Source organism: Denticeps clupeoides, chromosome 4 (genome assembly GCF_900700375.1).
Source record: "Denticeps clupeoides chromosome 4, fDenClu1.1, whole genome shotgun sequence".
NCBI lineage: Eukaryota > Metazoa > Chordata > Actinopteri > Clupeiformes > Denticipitidae > Denticeps > Denticeps clupeoides.
In genome coordinates, this window is record NC_041710.1 from 30,731,946 (window position 1) to 30,756,895 (window position 24,950).

A 24,950-nucleotide genomic window follows, 5' to 3' on the forward strand; every position below is an offset into this window, starting at 1 on the left:
GCGTGAAGTTCCTGGGTGTGCACATGACAGACGACCTCTCCCGGAACCTCAACACCACCTCCACCACCAAGAAAGCCCAGCAACGTCTGCACTTCCTCGGGAAGCTGAAGAAGGCCAACCTCCCTCCTCCCATCCTCACATCGTTGTACATGGGGACCACTGAGATGTTCTCTGTCTGGGACAGGAACTGCACTGTCGCTGAGCAGAAGGCCCTGCAGCAGATAGTGAAGACAGCAGAGTGCATCATCGGGGTTCCACCATCTCCCAGTTCTACGAGAAACACCTCATCCGTCGAGCTCGGAATATAATGAAGGACTCACCACCCCTCACACGCCCTGTTCTCCCTCCTACCATCTGGCAGACGTTCCACAGCATCAGAACTGTAGCTGCCAGCCACTGCAAGAGCTTCTTCCCCCAAGCAGTCAGAGCTCTCAATGCACCACCATCACCAGAACACTGTTAATCTTAACAATCAATACACTTCCAGCCTTATGCCCCTGAATTTTGCACATCTCAATTCATTTTCCACATCTCTGCACTTTGTGCACATTCTTACACATTTTGCACGTTTGTTTTGTCTTGTGTGTCCTGTTTGAAATACACAACATATCCACTTACAAGCATCCTACATGATGTTGTCCAGTTATGTCCTGTTCGACCTGTTCATTTTACAGAAAAGTTTGCAAAATGTGAAGTCAAAACCCTTCTGGGAGAACATCTTATGGGCAGATGAGACCAAGGTAGAGTTTGGCTAAATATAAATAAATAAAGTGAAGTGATTGTCACATGTGATACACAGCAGCACAGCACACGATGCACACAGTGAAATTTGTCCTCTGCATTTAACCCATCACCCTGAGTGAGCAGTGGGCAGCCATGACAGGCGCCCGGGGAGCAGTGTGTGGGGATGGTGCTTTGCTCAGTGGCACCTCAGCGGCTCGGGATTTGAACCGGCAACCTTCTGATTACGGGGCCGCTTCCTTAACCGCTAGGCTACCACTGCCCCTAAGCACACCCATCTAAAGAAAACAGAACAAGGCATACAAAGAAAAGAACACAGTACCTATAGTCAACATGGTGGAGGTTCAAAATTGTTTTGGTGAATATTTTGCTGCCTCTAGCATGGGTGCCTTGACTGTGTGAAATTCTGAAATATTTTGGGGTGTAATGCAGAGCCCAAAGTCAGAAAGCTGGGTCTACATCAGAGATCATTATTGTTCCCACAGGACAATAGCAAACATACCTCTAAAAGCACCCAGAAATGGTTGAAGACAAAGCGCTGGAGTCTGAAGTGGCCAGCAATGAGGCCATATCTAAATCCGATTGAACGCTTAAAGAGATCTCAAAATTGCTGTTGGGAGAAGTCACCCTTCAATGGCTGAAGTTTACCACCTCTCTAAGACGGATAATTGTATAAAAGAAACTGGATGACATGCAACTTCCTGATGCTTAATTCAGATCAGTTTTGGTTATCTGTTCTAAAGAGGTGAGATGCAGGTTAACTGAATATAGGTTGGAGTGTACTGTAAGGGCCATGGCGTTTCTGTGCTTTTGGTTTTCATGGAGGTTCAACACCTCCGTTTTCCATGTCTTTGTCGGACAGCATTGCAGCATTTGGCGGTCCTTCTCCGAGCCAAAGGTGCGAGGCGCCGGCCGTCGGGATCGCCTGCTCTCTTTGTCTTCCCCAGACAGGAGACACTGGGGGCGTGACGTAAGAAACAACAAATCATGATTGGTCTGTGACAACTTCCTGTGGGTCTAATGTATAAAGGATTGTTCACTTGTGGTCGGGGACTTGCATTTTCCCATCAGTACCTGAGTCTTTCTTATTTTACCCATTTTTTCTCATGGCTTTTCTGTTCATCCTTTTAGCCTCTATTGTGCCATGCCTCTTCCTGCCAGGTAACACAGTGCTTTTGTGTGTAGAGAGATTTTTACTCTATTCTCCACAATTTTACAGTACAGGATTCTCAGCTGTTCCTAATACATCAGTGTAAAATATGGACGTGACTTATGATGCTGATCTGCTTTTTGACTGATTTCCATGATGGCATACTTGCATCTATGACATTTTGATAGGGTTAGGAAGTTTCTCTCCATCTATGAATTAGTAAATGTGTTTATACTTATGGGGCAGTGGTGGCCTAGCGGTTAAGGAAGCGGCCCGGTAATCAGAAGGTTGTCGGTTTGAATCCTGATCTGTCAAGGTGCTCCCCACACTGCTCCCTGGGTGCCTGTCATGGCTTCCCACTGCTCACCAAGGGTGATGGGTTAAAAGCAGAGGACACATTTCACTGTGTGCACTGTGTGCTGTGTATCACAATGACAATCACTTCACTTTATAACATCTAGACTGGACTACTGTAACTCTGCTGCCTTACTGTAACTGCTGAATTGCTGTTTCCCTGAATATACCCAAGGTTCTTACATGTACAAGACTGTCTGAAACAATGCAGGACAAGGGAGTGAGGGAGAAGCCAACATAAAAGGGTTCTAGTCACCAATGCCAAATGAGAATCCGCTGGGAGTGATTAGAACCCTTGTGTTCATGTGACTGGCAGCTCCTGGCTAGCCCAGGGCTGCCTTGGCGTAACTGAGCCCCACCCCCACAAGGCCACAACACCGGGGCACTCCACAAAAGGTCACGGGAGATGGGCCTGGGCATGGAGGCGAACCTGGACCCTCAGATGGCATTCTCTCCACAGCGGGCTTGAAGGTGGCCATGGACACAATTTCTTATTTCTGTATCTCCCATCCAGTCGCACAGATGGCGTCACTTCCACAATATACAATAGTGGCATTAATTAGATTTCAGGATTCTTCTGATGGGTGAGCAGATGGTTGGGAGAAAATGACGAAGCGATCTTTGAAACTTTTGTTACAATGAAGTAGAAAAGAAAACAAAATGTGTGGTCGAAAAACATGGGACAAATCAGAGTGTCTTCCGTCTCTGGAATGAATGTAGAGTATTCTGGAGTCTATAAGGTAACAATAATATAATAATAAGATAACCTTGTTATCTTGACTATTCGAGATTCAAGCCTTCTGATAACGGGTCCACTTCCTTACCTGCTAGGCCACCATTGCCCCATGAAATGGGTCCAACTAAAATAAAATGTTGTTTTTGTCTGTTCTCCTAGATACTATTGTATTATATTGAATGGGCATTACTGAGAAAAAAAATTAAATAAAATAAATTTTTAAAAAAACCTACTTATACAGTCAGGCTTTTACCAACACTCCACCTTTATTAATGCTGCAGTAAATAGACCTCTGCTAACTTATTGTCATTCCAGCTAATTTATCACTAGCGCACCCTAAATCTAAATCTCTCCTGGAGAGCATCCTGGGGAGGAGTGATCACATGGCATCTCTGACCGCCATTGATTTTCATGCTTGGCCCATACTGCTTGGCCCTTACAAGTCTTCTGCTGATCCCACCTGGTTGTCATCTGCTGGGACTCTAATATACTACCACAATATTACATCATAATACATAACTGGATTACAATAACCACAATGTGAAATTTTCCTGGATAAATCTCACTGAACATCCCAGGGTAATCCAGTGCTGACCAGAAGAGGTTGGCTTCCCTTTGCCGAGTTTCTTCCTTTTACAGGGAGTTGTCCTTGTTGCCTCTGGCTTGCTAACTAAGGGTTTTGAACACTGTTCGGTTGTATGGCACTTTGTGACAATGTACATTGTAAAAAGCGCTGTATAAATAAACATTTATTGAAATCTGAGAGACCTTACGCAGTTTGCAGAGGTGTCACAAGCTTGCTGATGGTTGAAGGAAGCGACTGGTTTCAGTTATTTTTTCCAAAGGGTGTGCAAACAAATATGTAGTTGAGTGTGCCAATAATTTTGTCAAATGTGGCTTGTGTATATTTTGTAATTGTAAATGTCCAGGGAGGCCAATGCTTGTTGGTAGAATGTATGGTACAATTACCAATGAAAATTACATAATGTTACATTTCTCTGCAGAAAACCAATACAACTAAAATACAACAAGAAAAAAAAACACAAAAATGTGAATGCCTAGTCTGAATCTAATCCATTAGACCCCAGAAAGTCATTGGTTAATGACTTAAAGAATGTAGCGCGAACAATTGGAAAGGTGGGAAAAATCTTCTAAGCAGCTTACCAAAGGTCTCCTGTAAGCCCTATCAGTACCCCACCACCCATGGACTCATCTGGCACCAGACTTCATTACAGACCTACTTTCATCTCAAAGTAATTCAGAGATTGTGACAGTAATAGACCACTTTTCTAAATGCAGTAAATTGCTATCCTGAATTACTGTTCCACTGTGTGTGTGTGTGTGTGTGTGTGTTGTGGGACAGAGAGAGAGATAAATATGTCATTCACCATCCTCAGCACCAGAGGGTGCAATCTCCAGAATAATAATTTCATTTTTCTACATTTCTGGCTTTTGGTTGCCAATTTACACTACAGGCATTATAAAAAAAAGAACAAATAGGCAAGAACCTTGAATTAATTCATTACTGCAGAGACTATTATGTTTCAGCTGCCATTTTTGATTGCCATGAATGAAACAAAACAACTAAGGTGGTCACATTTCCAAACGCATGAAGAGGAGGGCGATGGACAAAAGGTCATGCAGAGTCCAAATGTACCCTTTTCCACAGTGATGAGATCCCATGCACTCATTGTGCATAGTCCCACTATACAAGCCTCAGAAATGCTGTGTGGTAATAATAAAAGTCAGCTGCCTCCCTGAATACAATCAATGACTATACTTTTCCATCAATAGATTTTTTCTTTCCTGATGGCACGGACATATTTCAAAATGACAATGTCAGAGCTCATCAGGCTCTAATTGTGAAAGAGTGGTTCAGGGAGCCTGAGACATCATTTTCACATATGGATTGGCCACCACTTATCCCAACAATTGCACTTTGGGATGTTCTGAACACATAATTTCTGAGAAATATTAACATAACTGGAGACTGAAATAAATGAATAAATATATTTTCCCATATTAAACAATTAGATTTGTCCGATCAATTTTTATCACATTTTATTCTGATATTGCCAGACTGAACCGAAGATATCAGAGATAATGAACTGTTTCTTAACATATAAATCCATGATTATTGCTGCCCTTCTCGGCTCTGTTTTCAGCCATTTTGCTCTTTGCTAGCTAGCTTTGCTTCCACATTCCAGTGCTTCAGCAGCCCAGACATCCCGACCTGCAAAAACCTCCACTTCTCCACTGAACCAATATTACGATAACGTCAGTCCTGCAGATGCTAAATAAAAGCCAGCCCACACTGAAATCTGATCATTTAATCTGTCTTATTTTGCTCAGTAAACCAGTCAGGATGCTATTGTTCTTGCACGGGCTACATGAACGGGCAACACACTCAGTGATCTACACATGCACCCTCTCTCATTCTGTTGTCTGTGATCTCCTCTCAAGTGACCAATGTACTTGGTACTGTCTCGCGCACATGCTCTTGTTTGCCCGGTCAAATTTATATCCAATATGCGGGCGTCAGAGAGTCGCTATCAAGTTATGTAAATACAAACAAAGTGTATTAAATATGAAAAATATTATCGTGATCAAGGAAAATGGCCAAAGCCGATCACTGATATTGAGCTGTCAATCAAGATCTTATAATCGCCCAGCCCTACGTCACGCTGTGTATTTTCTGGTTCATACAACTTGACATGGTCATCACATGCCCCTCCTGTTGGATCTGCCATTATGCAGATGGAACAATTATTGTGCAGTTGTTAATTGGACTGCATGTCTATCAGTATACTGCAATACTGAAAGTGGTGGTTGCACCACAATTTTATTTTGTGAAAGGTTATCACAGAAATGTGGTCTAAGTGTGGTTAAATACATAAATAAATTTGTAAAAGTGAAGCCAGTTTAGACCTGTCTACCCAAAAGTCTTTGTTCACAATTTGAAGAACTCTGCTCTATTGGCATTGCAGGGTTGTTATTACTGCTACAGATATGTTTTCTCCATAAAAAAAAAAGTCATAAGGTAGCCTCCAAGTGTCCTAAAAACTGCTGAATGGCATTGCAGACCATCCTTTCTGAAATATCTACCTGAAGAATGAATTCTCAGCATTTCTCAATGGGCTGCCACAAAGCATAAAGCAAAGTTGCATGCGCATGTGTGTTGTGCATTCCAGCAATCAACTGAGAGCCTATGTCACATATTTTATTTAGGACATTAGATCCCGCGTCTTCTGCAGAGAGAGGCTGCTGTAACCTTTTGCTCATGCTGCCATAATACAGCAAGGTTTAGTGGGTTTGGTGAGTTTACGAGTTAATATGTGTGTGTGTTTGTGTGACTGTGTGTGTTTTGACACATCAGCTGACACTTCATGATAAGAATAGGAACCATAATTTATGGACCGTGTGTAAAGCTTTGAGTAAATGTTGCCGCAAGAAAACGACATGAGATACGATCTTATTACAGAGTACAGCCTCTATCTGCCCATTAAAGTGTCTGTATGGCTGAGACGTAATGCTTATAGTCTGCGCTGATAGGCTTTCAAAATGATACAAGTTGTGCAAAGCAAAAAAGATTCTTAACCCCAAAAGCTCCGGTTCAGAACCATGGACAGTTCCAGTTGATGCTCCATTTTCAGCAATTACGCTTTTCTTTTTCTCGGTCATTTCTTATGGATATGTCCTTTAAATATTTTACTAAAGCAGGCTCTGCATATGAACTGGTGTTGGGAAGCGTAGACATCTGCTATTGGACATACTACGTATGGGGGAAAATCCACCAACCTTTGAATTAATGACCATCGCTTGTGTTGTTTCATGAGCAAATCTATTCAGTAGCAGTAAATGTAATTCATTTGTAATAATTAAATGTAATTCATGTATTATGTTATTTACCACTCAAAAGTTCAGCGCCATTTTGGGATACAATTGTTTAGTGCATTAAAAACATCAAGTGTGTCAAAACATCTGTCCAGACCTTGTTCATGTTGTAAATGACTCTGGTATCTGGAAATGGCTGTTAATGGTGGAATATGTGCATACATGTCGATAGGAACTTAATCAGCAACATTTAGCCTTTTTTGGCCTGGGCTGGTTTGGAATAGAAAAACAAGGATATTTCTGAATGACACACCACTTTTGACATGTAGTGTATTTCTAATTGGATGATCAATATAGGTCCACCATTTTCTGTGTACCTGTACATCTCCACCCACCATCTGCTCCTGTTTGTTTTATTCAAATAAATAATTTAGTAAAAGTGAAGACAGTTTAGTCAGCTGTGTGAATATCCACCTAGCAGGCTTCGCTCGCAATTTGAAGACCTCCTGTTTGCTGTACCTGATGAAGACACTGAACAGTTGCACCACTGTATTCCAAGACAATGTGTTGACACTTTTGGAGGCTAGAATACTTGCTTAAAAGTGCTTATGTGCAAACATATTACTGGTAGGTCAAATTATATTGAAACATATTCACATTCATACACTGAGCATACAGAGTCTGACATTTCTTAAAGCATGGGTGACCTCAATGGCAACTATGACATTGAGCAGCCTATTCACATCCAGGAAAGCAGATGGAGACATGGCACAGTGACACACAATTTTAGTCTGACACACAAGCACACACACATGCCTGCACACTTTCATCAGATGGAATCTTGATACCTCATGCCAAATCAACTTCATTAACAAAATCTTTGCTAGGAAAGGTTCCAGGATGGACAATTTGACCTTAAAACAGACAGGCACATACACAGTCTGTCACTCATACACTTTGGAAATTCATGCTACTTTTGGACAGTCTTGGCTGAATGAATAGCTTGCATGCCATAATCCAGGAAATGGGATGCATCCCCACACATAGAGATCTTTTTTCTTACCTCTATTATGGTCTGTCACATCAGTCTGGAATGAGAGAAGAGAGAACATTGTTAAAGACGCAATCATACCTAACAGCATTTTGCACAGTCAAATCATCATGTTGCAGAGGGAACTGAACATATCCCAGTCCTGGTGACCCCCAAGCACCTGGGGTCACCACCCGCCATTATGTTCTTCTTCTTTTGTGTGCGTGTTTATTTTGTTGTTCTGGTAATGGAAAACAACTCATGGTTTATTTATTTCTGTATTTTTTTCTCTGTTATTTTCTGCCCATTATCTTTAATAAAAAGTCTTTTATATTTCATTTCAAGTGTGACTCAAGTACATTCCAGATTCATAAACAGTTGTAGTCAATCTGGACAAGAAATAAAAACAACATGTGTCTGACCTGCATGTTACGGACAGTCTTTTAGGTTTAAAATATGGAGTTCAGGTTTAGGTCACTGGATAAAATAATCTACTGTAACAGGAAAAAAGACGCGATTGCATGACTCACAAAAACAGGGGATTTACTTGAAACATTACACATGCAGACAGGACACAAAGAGGCTATATTTATACACAGTCATGCCATCGGGAACACAACGGTCAACACCAAGACGTCGGACCAAAAAACAGGGTCGGAGAACCCCGCAAAGTCAAGCCACGACATCTACAGAACCTATTTAGATACTAATACAAATACAATCTGATAACCATACTAACTCTTCAACTATTAAATGCTCTTTCAGCCATCGTGACACCTTTTTATAAATCCATCATTGACTGCTTTTTAGTAATGCTATGCTTTATGTCACCAAACTCACTTCCATGTTGGGGGCAGTGGTGGCCCTGTGGTTAAGGAAGCGGCCTTGTAATCAGAAGGTTGCCGGTTCGAATCTCAATCCGCCAAGGTGCCACTGAGGTGCCACTGAGCAAAGCACTTTCCCCATATGGCCTGTCATGGCTGTCCGCTGCTCACCAAGGGTGATGGTTAAAAGCAGAGGACACATTTCTTTGTGTCACCGTGTGCTGTGCAGCAGTGTTTCACAATGACAATCACTTCACTTTCATTTTCATGTTCCTGGCTGTGAAGATGGTGACCAAGTTAACTGGTGACTGGCACATTCATCTACGCCAGGGATTGGAAACCTTTTAACACTCAAAGAGCCATTTGAACCCGATTTACCCAATAGAAAAAATTCTGAGAGCCGGAAATTCTTTTTGACATGCAAAGTGAGATAACACTGATAAAAAAAATAAGCTAATGTGTTGCTTGTGAAATTTAAATTATGTAAAGAAAATATTTTAAACATTTAGAACTCAACATCTGAGTTGGAAGTCTCTTTCTTATGGAATAAAAAGCCATGCTAACTCTTCACTACAACTCTACAACTCATGCAAAGTCAACATATGAAAATAATTAAACACTAAATATTGCTAACAACTGTTCCATATATGGTATGAATTGACGTTATTAATATTACTGTTGTTGATGTAGCACCTTTACATTTATTGTTATGACTGTATTGCATACTAAATGTGCTTAACAACTTCGCTATTTTTCACCCTAATATTGATGTTGTTTTATTACATAAAAAATAAAGCGTTAATCCTAAAATGGTGGATTGTAGTTTACCAACACCGGCTAACCAAATCACCAGGAAGCGTACTAGACTACAACTCCCAGTCTTCTCCATGCTTGATGTTGCAGAATATGTGCAAAATAGGATTTACCTTCTTGGATAAGTCTAGTCTTCAATGACAGGAGTTTGATGATAAAGGTAAGGATTAACTTTTATATGTCTGTGGCAACTTAAATTGCCTCTTAACTGCCGTTGAAGCAGGAGAAACAACATGATATCACTGTTTCTAATTAGCTCATTATCATGTTTCCCCGGAGGTTTAGCCACGAATAAAAGTATTTTATTTTAAACATGTTAAGCTTCATGCCACTAGCTTTTCACATCCATCAGAAATGCAGATTAGCATCACAAAACCTACCACAATCAGGCCGTTAAGTGTTGTAAATAAGGGTTCATCCATGTTTCTGTTTTGTCTGAAAATATATTTTAACAGGAGTAAAAAGTCTGGGAGGATTAGTCTGTGTTTAATGGCTTTAATTGTTGCTGTGGATAGAGTTGTTTAAGTATGTACTATTGTAATGCAGGGACGTGATTATTCACTTTATCTATCTAGTTTATCAAAGAACTCCTACATGTTATGCCTATTAAAAGCAGTAGCTGAAGGAGGGTAGCAAGCCGATCGTGAAAGTGAAATGATTGTCATTGTGATACACTGGTAAGTACCCAATATCTCTGTAAATATCTGCATGGTGACAACTGATAATGAGCATTTCCTGGGGAAATAATCCTTAGGCAGGGATATTGAAGTCATTTCTTTGTGCGCACTCAAAAGCCAGTGCACTGCATTTGTTGGGAACATTGCTGCTGGTGTCTATATATTTTCTGCCAGCTCGCTCTCCATATGTTCAGTGGCAAGTCCAGATCTTTTATATCCTGGCTTCATTTCTTTTGCATCTATCTTTTTCTTCCCACTATATTGTTTTAAAGTCACCCTGCCTATGTTTGTCACCCTTGTCACCTGATGAATGGACTTCCCCTTTTCATTTTACTTTGAAAAGGCAACTTAAACTTCAAATGTTTTTCCCTTTCCTGCAATGAGGCTCTCTTCTTTGCAAATAAGTAAAATGTCTGACTCATCGAAAATGTGCAGTCACATGACCAATTTCTTCTATGGTTCCCTAGAAATAGGGGACATCACAAGTCACCGCAGTGTCCCCTATGTCATGGAAGATGCAGGCTACCTTTAAGAATCCAATGCAAGAAACGCCATATATACAAATCTTTAGACACTAAATATTGTCAACTGTTTACTCGGATTTTGAAACACAAACTAATTACAAACAGACTTCGTGGTGGTGGCCACGCGGAGTGGTGGGCTTATATACACTTATTCGGCATTTGTGACGCACATTTTGAGCAATAAAAAAATTAGACACATTGCACTGTAATGTTACAGTGCAATGTCACAATAATCATTTTGGTAACAAAAGTTTGCAATATTGCAATAAAAAAAAAAAATTGCAATATTTTTTTATTAATATTAGATGTCCTGTACGTGGGCAGTTACAATCACCTTCAATAGAGGCAAAGTAACGCATGATATTGCAGTTTCTATCATAGCGCACAGCAAGTCAAGGCGTCTCAGTTCAGCCCAGAGGCGAGCGTCATCAGTGCCTACATCTCACCACAATTTACTTTAATTAACGAGTCAGCTCAAACGTCTTTGGCCACGATGCCGCTTGCGGCACCAACATACATAATTTGAGGTGTTTTACATCCTTTATTGCTGCACGAGTGCCAAGAAAAGCCCCTCCTGTCTGGCTAGAATCCAGTCAGCAGTATACAGTACGCAACCGTCGTTTTATGGTTATTGGACCCGGATCACAACAAGCAAATGTGCCATCCCCAGGCAAGCACACATGGCTACTATTCTCTGTGTGTGTGTGTGTGTGTGTGTGTGTATCAGAGCAACTCCTTATCAGGTTGCTGACTCTGGTGCAACCTTTCACGACACTCTTTTTTTCCTCTGTGTGCGCGTTCATCTCCCGTCTCCCCCTCTCTCTTTCTCTTGACCTACTTATCCGCTCGTCTCCTCCTAAAAACAGGTGCAGCCGTGGCGGAACAAACACAGCAGGCAGTTTCATTAACGGCGAGTCTTCCTCCAGCAACCGGGCCCATTGATCCGGCGCTGCGGAGCGCGGAGACAGCGCACACCGCGTTGGGCCAGAGTAATTACTTAAAGCGGCTGTAATTAGAGTGACAGTAATAGTGTCAGTGGGGCACGGAGGGTCCCCACTGCTTTCATTAATTATTTAATTTCAAAATGCTTAATTATTGTATGGTGGGGGTCAGAAGACCAGGACCTTTACATCAACACTGGAAGCACCTGCTTCAGGCCTTTAGAACAGGTTCTCTATTAGAACACAAAAAAGTGTCTTACATCCAGACTGTACAAAAAACCTAATACAAAAAAACGATCTATTTTAATAGCCTCCCGGTTAAAATCTTGTTTGTATCACTACACAGGGAGCGGCATTAGCGCGTCCTACAGCCCTGGTTATGGTCAGTAATTCATTAATAATGGCTTCATTTACAAAGTTAATTACAGCTGTTATGGCCATCAGACCAGGCAGCCGGGTTCAGGCCGGGTTCATGTCTGTCATCGCGCCTCCGCCTCCTGCGGCTGTTTTACGTGCCTCCGTCCAGCTGGAATGCGCCGGCCTTCTACGATGTGAACGGTCGCGCCGTGCGCACCGCTCGAGAGCAGCTTGGCCTCTCCGAATTGTTGCTAAAGTCTGGGGAGCTGTGTGGTGAGAAGCTGGGAATAAATTAGACGAATGCAGCCTTTGATGTCTGTTTGTAATTATATGCAAAACATGAGCAGGGAGCGAACAAATCCACACTGGAGAGGAGAGGGGAACGTACAAGACAGAGAAAGTGGGTGGGGTGGGGGGGGGCAAAGTCAGTGATCAAAAAGGATCCGGCAAAGTTTCTGAAGCGTCCTTCGATTTGGGCGTAATTGGCGCAACGTGGTTTCAGCGCCGCTCATTTGTAGACGACTGAAGAGCGGGACCCCCTCGTATGAAGATACCGCTGCGAGCTCGCCACTCCGGCCGCGTTCGAGCCGAGTTTTATGACGAGCCGAGGGAACGTGATTGATTTCGGATGCGCGGGGCGGCCATGGGATATACTGCTTATCCAGGGCGGTGGAGTAAAAAACTGCCGGGGAGCTCGCGACGCATCCACACCATCAGCAACGCCGGCGCCGTCCCATAGATCAGACTGACGTCCAATTAGTCAGCGCTGAGGGATGCGCGCGTGTCGATTAAGGGTATCGATTACGGATACGTACACTCGCTTAACTATGCTGCTAAGCACTCTGCCCGGCGCTGATAAATACGCGGCTTTATTAATCACCTTTACTCCTGCCAGCACCACCGCCGCTGCCACCGCTGAGCACTTCAGTGTCAAGGATGGAGAGACAGGGAGGCGGGGAGCGAGCGAGAGAGAGAGAGAGAGAGAGAGAGAGAGAGGGGGGGGGTGTGCGTACACAACTCTCTGAAACACCGATGTCATCAAAAAAAAATGACGGAATTCGACTCGTAGTGCTTACAGAAGAAAAACGATAGACTGGACCCAGAACGCGCGTGATGGCAGTCAAATAACCCGGATCAGAAGCAAACCAGATTGTGTTAACATTTGTGTTGCAGGTCTCCCCAATATTTATTTGTCTGATACCTTTTTATGTCGCGTCCAAATGTGAAGCGCTTTCATTTTACGAATGGAAGAATGTGGAATATTGCGAATTTTGGGGAAAAATGTGGGTTTCCGTTTTGTGTTGTTGCATTTGTTCTCCATAATCACACAGTTTTTAGGAGAATTAATATGTTTGTCGGAAAAAAAAAAAAGAAGAAAACTGGAAAAACCGGGATTTATATGGAATTTAGACCTTATCCACACACCTGGCTGCCAGGCCTGTAGGGGAATGTGTGTGGAATGTGTGTGAGAGTGTCAGAGCACCAGGATTAAGTCCCGAGGCCAGGCAGATGTCAGGATGAAGCTGCCGCACCCCAGCGGAGGATTCATTTACTCATCCAATCTCACTACTTTTACTATTTTACTAATTATTTTTCTTTTTGTTTACATTTGGGTCAGCATAAAAATATAAGCTCCCCTCCCTCCTCTCGCTCGCTCTCTCTCTCCCTCTCTCCCTCGCTCGCTCTCTCTCTCTCTCTACTTCTCTCTGATAAATTGCCTGAGATTCACACCCTCTCCCTCTCCAGCACCTGACAAACTGCTGACAAAAAAAAAAGGAACGATCCTGAGTTTCACACTAAATCTGCACAAGCGAGACGGCATGAGTGTGAACGCGGAGAGAGAGAGAGAGAGAGAGGGACAGCGAGTGAAAACTGATGTTGCGTGAGAGAAAATCGGAAACGGGCAACGAAACGAAGATTCCAGATGCAGAACATCTGAGAACGGGAGAAGATGATGAACAGTCTCTGACATTAAGTAGCCAGAATCAGCAATTGCCATCTCCCAGGTGTAAATAAGCCATCACACACACACACACTCAGACACACACACACACAGACAAATGGACAGAAACACACACTCTTCCACATAAAGCCACACTAGAAATCAAGCACACGCACATATAATAAATAACAGCACATGTGCAGATGGAGTGCTTCATTTAAAAGTCCAGGGTACGCGCCTACGGTGATTTAACAGCACGCATCCACACACACACACGCACACACACACACACACACACACACACACACACACGCACATTTGTTTTCTTCCAACACTAAGAGCCCAGGCCAGCCTGATTAAAACTCCGTCTTTTCATCTGCGTTTGGGATTCACACACAGACAGCATGCTGGTCTAAAATTACACCCCGCAGCCGAAAGGAGAGGGAGACGGAGCAGGAGGGAGGGAGGGAGGGAGAGAGAGAGGGAGAGAGGGAGGGAGGTTGGAGGAAGGGTGGTGGAGAAACAGAAAGAACCCTCCTAATCTTATCTGGGGAGCAGCCAGGTTATTTATCAAAGTGTCGGATATGTGTGTGTGTGTGTGTGTGTGTGTGTGTGTGTGTGTGTGTGTGAGTGTGAGTGTGTGCACACACTAATGGCGGAAGGAAGAAGCACCTCCCTACACAGCTGATTTACACCTTCAGTGTGACAGGCATAATTTACACCAATAGACACCGACACACACACACACACACAGACGCGAAAACTCTGCTACGCTACACACTTATTCTTAATCCACACATTTAAGATTGTTTTTTTTTTTTCTACACAGAGGCATCTTGCACTTTGATAAGTCTATTTACCATTGGTTGTGTGTGTGTGTGTGTGTGTGTGTGTGTGTGTGTGTTAACGTACTGGATGTGACGCCTGAGATTCATCTTATTGATGTGAGGAGGCCTGGCTGTTGTCTCGTCCATCACAGTGAGAAACGATCCACGGACTGATCAGATCTCAAGGTGGCACGAGGTTAAATTCAGAAGCTTGTCGTTACATCCACACACCTCACCTACCCACCACACACACACACACACACGCTCGCACACCTAAATAAACATTCTCTTTCTACGGCAAGTCTTCCTAAAGTTTTTTGAGTCGTTGCCTAATGATAATAAATGAGCCATCATCCTGAGAGAGAGAGGCACTATGTCATTCCCTCAGCCAAGGGGTGGGGGCGTGCAAGGTCACACACACTCGCACAACCCCCGTCACACTCTACACAACTAATAAGCTTATCAGGACGGAATGAGACAGACAGCGAGATGCGCGGCCAAATGGACTCCGCAGCAATAACACCGGCCTACGGTGTGTTCCGCCCACTCGGTACTATAAAGGCCACGCGATGCAGCGTCTCGGAATATCACTCTTCCTTCAATATGAGAGGCGCCCGGAATAAATGCCCGGGAGGACGGGGGGGTTCAGGCGAGCGCTGTTTATTGTAAATATCAAATAAGGCGCACACGAGGCACACACCAACAGCGGACCGGAGCGAGCGCCCAACACTCCGCCATAGCAACCCGGACCGCCCGGGTGGAATTCCCATTTTCCACTTAAAGTCATAAATTGGACGTGCTTTTATTAACCGTTGTACGGCTAATGCAAACCCCAAAAAAAGGGTTCAAACTTTGCATGTCCAGGTGACATGACGCGGTGGGACGTGTGTACGGGGGAGGCATGACGTGCCATTAGGCTCAGGGGGGACCTCCATTCCCGCAGTGAACAATCCCACTCTGCAGAGCCTCAGGAGGCGGAGCTCCACAAATCGCAACCAATTGCCGTCAATAATTACCTGGGGTCAATTACAGGGAAACATCAGCGGGGTTTCGCCGCGACTGGTGCTGGCTGCGGAAGAGCCGCCATGCCAGGCACGCCAGCTTCATTAGCATGCTGCACTAACCAGCGAAAATATGCAAAGCGAGTTTGGAGCGGCGCTTCGTAAAACATGCACGACAACACTTAAGTAACTTTCCGAGAGGGGCCTAATCACAGAACTCCCAATTTCCTTCAACTTCCAGAACACGCTGGAATCTCTGCCGACGCCGACTCATCAAATATGTAAAAGATGGCAACTGTGTCTTTTTTCATATGAATTATGCCTTCACACACACACACACACACACACACACACACACAGTGGCTTTGTGTATTAAAAGCGATCGAATGACGAGGAAACGGCAACGTGGCCCACTTTCGCTTTCTGGCTCCCCCACAAAGCAGCACATAAACAACGCATCGGCCCTATGCAGTGCCCGGAAACCCCGGCGCGGAAGCCACCGTCGTGGCCTACTACGGACGGGGTCGGCGTCTGGAAGGTCCGGGAGAACGTGCCGGGAGAAAAAAAAACAGTAAGGGCCGTTCGGAACTCGCTGGCGCCGGACCAATTAACCGAGAAGGGGTGACCGAGCGGTGCGCGCTCATGAAAGGCGGCGGTAAAGGTTTTGTTTTAATTTTGCCTGTAGGTGGCACTGAGTTATTGTCTGACCGGCAGAACATGGGGCGCGCGTGGAGGGCCCCGGCAGGGCGGGAACGGCAGCACTTTGTCTATGGGAGCTAAAGGGAACGAGTGTTTCTGCATGTCTCTCTCTCTCTCTCTCTCTTTTCTATATATGAATACGGTTAACGGGTGACGGTTGGCCGGTTTACTGGTCACAGGCCCTCTGCAGCACTGGTGTTGTCCCCGCGTGCCGATATTAAAAGATCCACCTCCATAGACGGTATTTTTGTCATCCACCCCGCAGCCCACGCGCGCCTTGTTCATTTTCAAAGACGGCCGAAAGCCGGTAAAGAGCCGGCGTTACATCAACGCGCTGCCCGTCACTCGTCGGGTCGCCGACCGGCGACGCGGCCACTTGTGAGTTTTGACGGGCGCGCTGTCACGGTGGGGAAAAATTCCCCGGCATCAGCAGATGTAGTGGCGTGGGTTTCCGCGCGGCGCCCAGACATCTCTCGCCGTCTTGTTTACCGAAAAAGAAGGAGAGAGAGAGCGCCATCCCCGGAATCTCCCCCCTCAGCAGAAGCGCGGCCTCCGAGGACGCGTCTTCTTGCCGTTCCTGACATCTGTCACTGGTAAGCACTCGCTGAGATCGCCGCCATCTTAGCGCGGTGACAGAGGAACCTGACATTTCAGATCGTCGACGGGACGGTTCGGCCCGGCTCCCCCCTCCCTCGAGTCGCCCGCTGACAACCGGGCTCACTTTCGGCAGCACTAACGACTCCGGCGCCACCGCAACGGGCCCTCGGCGCCACCGCAACGGGTCCTCAGCGGAGCCACCGCAACGGGCCCTCGGCGCGACCGCAACAGGTCCTCGGCGCCACCGCAACGGGCCCTCGGCGCCACCGCAACGGGCCCTCGCCGCCACCGCAACGGGCCCTCGGCGCCACCGCAACGGGTCCTCGGCGCCACCGCAACGGGCCCTCGCCGCCACCGCAACAGGTCCTCGGCGCCACCGCAACGGGCCCTCGGCGCCACCGCAACGGCTCATCGGCGCCACCGCAACGGGCCCTCGCCGCCACCGCAACGGGCCCTCGGCGACACCGCAACGGGTCCTCGGCGACACCGCAACGGGTCCTCGGCGCCACCGCAACGGGCCCTCGGCGACACCGCAACGGGCCCTCGCCGCTCGGGCCGCTTGTTCAACTGTCCGAGTGACACCGGCACCGGTAACCAGGCCGAGCGAGGACAGCAGAACAAACAAACCGGGCTGGCCGGCAAAGGAATAAAAGGCCCGGGGGGGGTCCATTCATCACCGGGCCGGTCCTGCCGCCGCGGCACCTCCCCCAAAGTCCCGCCTTCCCCCCCATCAACTTTAACGAGGCCACTCACGCCTCGCCCGGCGCCATTTACATAACCGCGTCAGCGCTTCCTGACTTCCTGACACGCCGAGCGCGTGCCGCCATCATTAGCGGGGCCTCCTCGCTTCGCCGTTATTGTCGCGTTCCTCTCGTCCTTTCGGTTGTTCGTTCTGCCGTAATTAAGTTGCTTGCGTCAGCCGTTGTACTTTCATCTGAGCCTGGAGTGAGGGCGAAACCGGGAAATCAGCATTTTGGCGACGTCTCATGAGAAGAATGTGTCAGAAGCATCAGCGCGATGTCGGGCGGGCGTAAATAACCACACCAACACACCAACACACAAACACACCAACACACCAACACACAAACACACCAACACACCAACACAACAAACACACCAACACACCAACACACCAACACACCAACACGCCTCACTTTCGCACGCAGGAAAACAGAACCAGGAGAAGCGAGCGAGAAACCCGGAATCCAGATGACAATAATCAACACATCTAGCGATTCTTCCTCGAATCTCCGGCGAAAAGCCCGGAACGTTTCTGGAGGGGAGCTGTCTGTGGTGCTGGTTCCTGGAGTGCTGGAGAAGTTCACACACGGTCACCAGCAGGGAAAGGGGGGGTCGGCCTGTAAAACACAGTAAAAACCGCAGGACCGGAGTATGGCAGGACCGGGGTATCGCAGGACCGGGGTATCGCAGAACCAGGTGTCGCAGGACCGGGGTATTGCGGGACCGGGGTATCGCAGAACTGGGGTATCGAAGGACCAGGTGTCGCAGGGCTGGGGTATCGCTGGGCTGGGGTATCGCGGGATCAGGGTATCGCTGGGCCGGGGTATTGCAGGACCGGGGTATCGCAGGACCAGGTGTCGCAGGACCGGGGTATCGCAGGACCAGGTGTCGCAGGGCTGGGGTATCGCTGGGCCGGGGTATCGCTGGACCGGGGTATCGCTGGACCGGGGTATCACAGGACCGGGGTATCGCAGGACCGGGGTATCGGAGGACCAGGTGTCGCAGGGCCAGGGTATCGCTGGGCCGGGGTATCGCTGGGCCGGGGTATTGCGGGACCGGGGTATCGCTGGACCGGGGTATTGCGGGACCGGGGTATCGCAGGACCGGGGTATCGCAGGACCGGGGTATCGGAGGACCAGGTGTCGCAGGGCTGGGGTATCGCTGGGCCGGGGTATCGCGGGACCGGGGTATCACTGGACCGGGGTATCGCTGGGCCGGGGTATCGCAGGACCGGGGTATTGCGGGACCAGGGTAATCGCGGGACCGGGGTATCGCAGGACCGGGGTATCGCAGGACCGGAACCTCGAACCCGGGATCGGAGGGCGGCTTCCTGCCGGAGTTGGAGAACTGGTGGAAGTCGCTTCTGGCTTTTTGTGCCGAGCGGCAGATGGCGGGACGAGACCGGGTGTGTGTGCATGTGTGTGTGGGTGCCAGTGCTCTGTTTATAGAGATTTAAGTTGAATAAAACTGCGGTCCTCCGAGGCCCGTTTCCGAACCGCCAAGATTTCGTCCAAAAAAAACGGGTCGCGGCCGGCCTACATCCGAAAGTCCCTCTTTAAAAGAGGAGAGAAGAGGAGAGAAGAGAAGAAAACGGAGCTCCACTCACCACGGTCTCCGGCTTCAGGCGCGGTGCTCGGGAAAATCCGGCGGAGTTTCTCTCCCTTCCACCAAGTTGAAGCGGCGGCCAGCGGGACGCGACCTGGAACCCGGGGAGAGGAGGGCTGTTAGCGGGGAACGGTGCGGAGGGAGAGAGAGAGGGAGAGGGAGAGAGAGAGAGAGGGAGAGGGAGAGGGAGAGAGAGAGAGAGAGAGAGAGAGGACCTGCTCGCGCGTCCGGCGAGGCGGCGGCGAGGGCGGGAAATGAACGGGGCCGCGCGCAGACGAATCCCGGTTCAAAACGACGCCGCCGGGCGCGCGCGCGCTCGCGCGCTCACGGGGGCGCGCGCCGGCGATTACATCACGACCCGCCCCTTCCCAAAAAATTACACGAAATAAAAAATGAGAGAGACGTAGAAAGAGGGAAGGAAAACAGGAAACTTCACGGAGGAATACATCATTACGCTCTATTAAAATGGTGAGAAATTGGCAGAAAATAAAAATTGTGAGACTCTTACCAGCGACGGTCTTTTCTTTTTTTTTTTTGGCGATACCTGCTCATCTAAGTGCGCATGCGCGTAGTTTATAGCGCCAGCGTGTGCGCACCTTTTCACACACAGTCGTTTAATATTACTTCAGGTCCCTCCGCAGTAATCGGTCACATTCGCACCACATTCGCACCATTCGCACAATAAAACAGCATCCCTGCTCTGCCGAAGTGCGCCTGGAGTTGTGGACGTGATGTGAAGTGTGTGGGTTTCACGGCTTCTCGGCCACCCCAACACGGGAGTGTGCAAAATCAACCCCATATAATTATTTAGGTCACTGTTTGAATTAGGTCTTGGCACACAAACACAGACACATGCACAAGCATGGAAACTTGCACACACACACGCACACACACGTCTACAAGCAGGGTTTATAGTGATAGCAAGTGTTTGACATGACAGCTCTATTTCCTCCGATGGCGGACGCGGTTGAAAGACAGCAGGGACAGAGAAGAGGGGGAATGGGAGAAAAGGAGGAATGAAAGAAAGGGGGGGGGTAAAGAAAAGAGGAGGAAGGACTGAGAGACTTCTCAGCTCTGATTTTGTGACTCATTCCTCCCACCTCGTCTCATCTGTCCCAGCCACATGGCCACTACCGCACATCCTGCCTCGCTCCGCCACGCTCTCTCTCCTTCTCCCTCTGTCTTTCTGTCTTTCTGCGTGTGCATGTCCGCCTGTCCGTCTGCGTCTCGGTGCGATTAAATTAGAACGTCCCGCTGATGGGAAAAAGTTGTGCAATTAGCATTTACGCGAAGTAAAGCTTTTTACTACAGGCACCGGCCTTTCTCCATCCCATCAGCACCTGCCATCAAATAAGTCCAGCATTGTCACCACACGCCATATTCATCAACAGGCAAAATGCTTCACGTTTCATATTTTACTGCACACATTGGAATATCGGGGTAAGTGGCTGTGTACGGTGGGGTCTGGCTGTATATAAAAGAACTGGGTCACAGGGACCACCCGGGACTGATAGCTGAAGGGGGTACCGGCACAATGGTGTCCCAGACGCCCTCAGATGTCAAATTAGAATTGCACATACATCGGGCAGGAAGAGCGTCACTGGAGCAGCGCCACGCATCAGACGGAGAGGCAGAGGCACAGCACACGCCACAGCACTTTCAATTATTTACCACGTCACTGCCATCTTGCATTTAGAGGGCTGGTAGGGAAAAGCATGGAAAGACGGAGCGATATTGTCGAATCTTGAACAGGAGACATGTGCAGCGAGGTCACTGCCTCGCGCCCTATTTTCATCATCATAGGGGGCATTATCAGAAGACCAAGTTCTCTACAAAGGACCATTACAAACACCATTCCCATTGCGTAACCATAGTGTGGTTGTTTTCGCCACTCTGACAACGAAATGCATCTTCTGCTTTTAAGCATCACCCTTGGCGAGCAGAGCGGCGGGACCTTGGCGGTTCGGGATTTGAACCTGCAACCACTTCCTTACCTGCTAGGCGTCCCATAGTGGTACTTGCTTTGAGTCACAGCTACTGAGGATGTACTGTGGTAATTACTGTTAATATGCTCAGTGTGAAATTGCCTCCTGTGTAAACTAGTTAAATCGGCCATCGGTGCTGTAGTCATTATGGTCGTTCTTGGAAATCTGAATACTTTCTGACGTGATCCTTTGAGTAAAAAAGCATGAGAAATCCATATGTAATGTTGTCGCCACAGGACAACCTTCCTGGTGAGAAATGTTTAGCTTTGTTTTTCAGTTTTTTGTTATTACATAGAAATGTCAGAGATTTTTCTAGGACTGGGATTTTAATCAAATTTTCAACTACAGTTTGGGTTCCAACAATTCTAAAAATGAGACAGTCACAATAAGTGATGAAACTTTAGTCAGTTCAAAAGCAGTAAAAAAAATACATTGGTACGTATCTGTCACAGCAGCTCACGCCGACCGGCTTCCTGTGGCACCAGGTGCATTGTGGGGACTCGCCCAGGGCATAGTGGCGTAACCGCAGGGGGAATCTGATTGGCCAAACCACCTGACCACCCCCACCAGAGCTGTCAATTAGTTTGTTCAATTAGATAAGGGTTTCAAAATCAGAGTAAACAGTTATTCGTAATATTTAGCGTTTAATGGTTTCCGTATGTTGTCTGTAGGTTGATCAGTAAGTTGCGTAGAGTTAGCATAGCGGCGCTAAGTCAGGGTGACCAGATCTCCTCTTTTTTCCGGTTTTTACACTTGTCTGGTTGATTAAACAATCGCCGCGCCAACGGCTATTCCCCAGTAATAAAATGGCGTTGTGCCAACGTTCATGTTTACCTCACCTACAATCGTCACTATCAGCCCCCTCTGGCCACCCCTTACATACCCTGTGCCCCTGCCTGTGCACCCCAACAAAAAAAAAACGTCTAGACACGCCCCTGCCGGGGCAGGACACACACAGACCATTCCCTCACACCTATGGACAAGTCGGAGTTGCCAATCCACGTAGTGTACATGCCTTTAGACGGCAGGAGGAAACCGGAGAGCCCAGAAGAAACCCAGCACAGGGAGAGTATGTGAGGCCACCTTGCTGCAGCCCTGGCAAAATTACATTTAAAGAAAACCCTCTTTTTTTGGTTGAAGTTCACTAAAGACTGCATGTTTCAAAGTTCAATCATTTGTTATTTTTTTTTAATAATAAGGATTTCGTTTTTGGCAAAAACAATTGTGCTTTTTTCCTGCCAAAACCAAGAAGACATAGACAAAAATAAATGAGTAGGTGTATTGAAACTTCTGACTGGTGTAGATAGGTCTCCATCGCCACACTTTTGGTCTGTAACACAGACCTGTAGACGAGCTGCAGGGTTAAGGGCAGCTTTTGCACTAAAGCCACATTTTGGTGAGGATCTGTCCCATCTGCTCCTAGCGTGTGTGTGCACTGCAGCACGAATCCAAAGGCTTTTTTTTTTTTGTGCCGGATCCACAGCTTTCACTCCAAAACATTATTTCAGTGGGTCTCCAGACATGAGCCCAAAGGAAGAGACGTAAAAGTGATGTAATGAACATTCGTAGCCTTTGACCAGGATGAAGGGAACCATGAGAGCAACAGCAAGCCCTCCTCTGACACATGGAATGGGGCTAATCAGGGAGTTTGTGAAGTGTGCGAGATTGCTGTCGAATACCAAACCCCTGCTGGAAGGCAGATCTGCGCAGGGCGGCCTGTTTTTCTTTGGCTTCGTGGTCCGGGGTCAAAATCAGAAACGGTTCCAAACACACAATGGCTTCCCACCGAGGGCCCTTAAAGAGCTTTAGGTACGAGCCACACAACAAAGTTGCAACAAAGGGACACCTGCCATACGACTGCGGTCTTTTTTTTCTTCCTTCTGGTAGCTGAGTCATGAGCACGGGCAATAGCTGAAAAGCGCCACGACGCCTGCCAAGGGAGGCCGCCAGAATGAGTGACAAAGTGTGGGGGCGTGAACTCGCGAAAGCGGAGGTGCGGGGAGAAGGGCTGACAATTCACTTCGCCGCCACACGGGGAAAAGTTGCATGTGGCGCCTTTAATTCGCATTACATCATGCTTCGCACGTTAGCTCAGTTCTTACTCCTCATTCGCTGGCGGAGAGGCAACCGCTGTCTCTTCGTGCGCCGAGTTATGGGCCGAAAAAGAAAAGGAAGTAAAAACATGCACTCATAAACATAAATTCAAACACACTCCCACCCTTTCGTAGTATATTAGCATACAGCTGGTGCCATGCAGCTGCATCTCTCTCTCTCTCTTTCTCTCCGTCTCTCTTTCAGATGCACACACACACCAACACAATCTTTTTTTTTTTGCTTTCTCATTTTTGAAAAACACAGTTGAAAACACGACACGCGAACCGAGCGCCCGACCTACAAACGTTCATCTGATTCCCCGCAGAAAGCAAAGAGGCGACGTACACAACCTAGAGGAAAAGGGGCGCTTTCAAACGGAGAAGACCTGCCACACCTACAGATGTGATAAAAGAATCTCAGACACATCAGACGGCCTAATTAAACTCAGGAAAATTGGTGAAGGAATCTCTCCTTCTCTTCCTACACTCACGATCTGAGGGAGGAGAAGAAAAAAAAAGTGCTAAATTTTTCCAACACTTTGGGTGTGAGGGGGAGACGCAAATAACTTTACCGTTATACTTGCAATTATGCTGCTAGATTGTACGTGTGTGTGTGCGTGTCATACATCTCTCTGTAAAGAATGTGGTAGAACACATCAGCAAACGCAGAATGTTTTTTGTTTTTTTTCGGATCCGCCGAGCACATTCTCGGTTGTGAGATCAATGCATCATTCTATCAAACATTCATGAATATGAATTAGTCTCCAAAAGTGATCAAGGACATTTTTTCTCAGTGCATCCCAGTGTCTCCTTGCACATTGCGACCCTGCGCTCAGAACATTCTTGGTCCCATTAATACACCAGCAATTTAGAATGAATAATTTACTGGTTTGTGTTTTTCATTTTAAATGCCGATGCCGTACGGCTTTCAAAAAATGTTAACAAGCATTGTTAAACTGGAAAGTGAACGGTTATCTGGAAGTACGGAATAGTGTTCCCTAAATAACAGGATTTGCATGTTTTTTTGCACCTTTTTGCATCATCAAAAAACTACATGAATAAACGAAGAAAAAAAACCCTCAAACCTCAAACCCCAAACCTCAGGGAAAGGCCAGAAGCAGAAAGAGCACGGCTTGCACCATGCCGGATATTCTAACAATAACTTCTGGTCAAGTGCACGTCTGGTCCTTCTGCTTTCAGATGGCTGCACAGGTGCAGAGATTCAAAAAAAAAAAAAAAAAAGCAGAAAATGCTAAAATGGGCAAAGGTAGACATGGGCAGTAAAGCAACGACACATTTTCTGAGCACAAACCACGAACGCGGATCAACTACGAGGCGCAGGAGCGTAATTAGTCCTGCGGGGTTGATCAAAGAGAGCCTGGTACTCAACCTAAGGGGGATGCCGTCCCTCTTCCCATCTTTTCGTTTTTCTTTAGCTCTTCATTTTTCCAGCATTTAACAACGGGGACGTGCAATCAG

The 24,950-nt window shown here is 46.8% G+C and overlaps 1 protein-coding gene across 13 annotated transcripts in view; it reads right to left on the reverse strand.

Annotated features, from left to right (window-relative positions):
* The window catches only part of LOC114788656 (receptor-type tyrosine-protein phosphatase delta-like), an 86,419-nt gene extending 66,466 nt beyond the window's left edge, over positions 1-19,953 (reverse strand). For 5 of the 13 annotated variants that reach the window (XM_028977445.1, XM_028977443.1, XM_028977444.1 and 2 more), the window contains exons 1-3: positions 19,609-19,679; positions 19,395-19,487; positions 7,879-7,903 (exon numbers count right to left, since the gene is read on the reverse strand). The gene's annotated coding sequence lies outside the window, so the exon portion shown is untranslated. Of the gene's footprint in view, positions 1-7,878; positions 7,904-19,394; positions 19,488-19,608; positions 19,681-19,901 lie in introns of those variants that run through there. The other 8 variants (XM_028977452.1, XM_028977451.1, XM_028977448.1 and 5 more) reach the window with 5 other exon arrangements.
* Between the last annotated feature and the right edge of the window lie 4,997 nt (positions 19,954-24,950).